General features: G+C 38.2%; 1 pseudogene; it reads left to right on the top strand.

Moving 5' to 3' along the window:
- The first annotated feature begins 318 nt into the window (after window positions 1-318).
- LOC138142433 (endophilin-A3-like) lies at window positions 319-1312 on the top strand (annotated as a pseudogene).
- The last annotated feature ends 841 nt before the right edge of the window (window positions 1313-2153 follow it).

The raw sequence follows: 2153 nt of genomic DNA, 5'->3' as shown, positions 1-2153 counted from the left end.
GGCTTCCTGTAAAAGATTGGATTTTAGTTGTGATTAAAAAAGCCAGTAGGAGAGGGAGTGAGAGTGTGTGGCCGCGGCGGTGACAGTGACAGGTGAGGGGTCGGACCAAGAGCAGCCGGGCCACTGGCCTGGGAGTCCTTTCTGTTCCCGGACCGCATCGTCCCCCTCCCCCGTCCCCCTGTCCTCCGGCGGCCCTGCCCCCTCTCTCCTCGCAAACCGCACCCCCCTCCCCCAGCACAATCCCGCATACGGCCCCACACTCCCCCCCCCGCCCTCCAGCAGGGTCGGGGCGCCGTTCGGCCCCACGCGCGGTCCACAATGTCTGTGTCCGGACTGAAAAAGCAGTTCCACAAAGCTAGTCAGTTCTTTAGTGAAAAAATCAATGGAGTAGAAAGAACGAAACTAGATTAAGAATTCCTAAAAATGTAAAGGAAAAAAGAAGTAACCAATAAAGCAATTGTAGATCTTCTTGCAAAATGCACCAAGTATCTTCAGCCAAATCCAGCATATAGAATGAAGCTAGGAATGCAGAATACTATGTCCAAGGATCACAGAGCAGATGGGAACTTCAGGATACCCACAGCCTGAAGGGTTATTAGGAGAGTCTTGGCTGCCATATGGGACAGAGCTTGGAGAAGACTCTATGTTTGGAAAAGCATTGTTGGATATTGGTGAGTCGATGAAGTTGATGGCTGAAGTGAAAGACTCTCTTGATATCAATGTGAAACAAAATTTTATTGATACACTACAGTTATTACAAGAGAAAGATCTAAAAGACATTGGGTATCACTGGAAAAAATTGGAAGGCCGTCATTCGGACTATGATTATAAAAAGAGACGACTTTCTAGGATACCAGGCGAAGAATTACGAAAAGCAGTAAAAAAAAAAAAAAAAAAAAAAAAAAAAAAATATGAAAAAAAAAAGATTTGATAGGATACGAAAGCAAAAAATAAAAAAAAAAAAAAAAAAAAAAAAAAAAGAAAAAAAAAAAATTGAAGAGTCAAAGGATTTGACTAGAAAAGACATGCTTAATTTGTTAGAAAATGATATAGAGCAAGTTAGCCAGTTGGCAATATTTATAGAAGTCGTGCTAACCTACCACAAACTGTCCGCTATTATTTTGCAGGAGCTGCACAGGAAGTTACAGCACCGAATACGTATATCAAGTACTTTCTCTAAATATAATTACAAGCCAAATACCTCGTTCAAGCCTTTAAAGTTGACAATAAATACAATGAAATTTCATTCCATTTTCCAGCAGATTCAGGTCCTCAAATAGATGAAAACTGGTATAAAGGAATGTTCCAGGAGAAATATGGATTCTTCCAATTAATTTTGTCTCTGTGCTAGTGCCTTTGCCTTATTAAGTTTGTCACTACAACTGTGGATCTCAGTTTGTGACTGAAATGATTTCACCCAAGTGTTCTTTTAGTGTGGCATTCTGTGAAAGCCCTGATATATTTGACTGACTAAATGACTTTTGTATGTTTTTTTCTCTTTTTATTGAGTTTTGTATTTTTACAAATATTTTACCTTTTTGGACATTTGGAAGTGCAATTTTCATTTTTTTGCTTTGTCTCTTCAAGGTCTCTGGTTAGATATGTATGGATCCCGTTGGTTTTTTTTTTTTTTTTAAGTACACATTGCAGAAAGTCTTGGCTGGTTTTTGTTGTCTGTTAGATGCAATTACTCTTGAAAACAAAATATAAAGGTAAAAAGTTCGTGTCACCAAGTTACTGAGGTCATTGAATTTTTCATTCATCACAATGTAACTTATCTGTTAACAGCCTAATAAATATTACTACAATTCCATGTAGTCAAAAGTCAAAGTTTGGTGTCCTCGGCAGTTCTAAGATGCTTTTGTACAGAATACAGTCCTCAGTTTGTAGCTTTTTCTGGTTTACTGAGGCTGACCCAGCTTAATAAATATTAGAGAAAACAATGCCTTTTCATCATTTATGTAAATGCATCATTTATGTAATTCTTTACGTAAATGATTTTCCTTTGCAGATTAAAGTGGTTTGGGGAATGCCAAAAAAAAAAAAAAGGCGGTAGACAGAGTTGAGAAGTGAGAGAATTTTAAGATTGATTGAGAAGTATAGAAAATGCCTAGAGTTGAGGGATGGTGTATGTTATTCAAATAACTTAACGG

Source organism: Petaurus breviceps, unplaced genomic scaffold (genome assembly GCF_028583685.1).
Source record: "Petaurus breviceps papuanus isolate PSGF00001 unplaced genomic scaffold, PetGlider_PUasm1.0 90579, whole genome shotgun sequence".
Taxonomy (NCBI): domain Eukaryota; kingdom Metazoa; phylum Chordata; class Mammalia; order Diprotodontia; family Petauridae; genus Petaurus; species Petaurus breviceps.
This window is presented reverse-complemented; position numbering and strand designations above follow the sequence as displayed.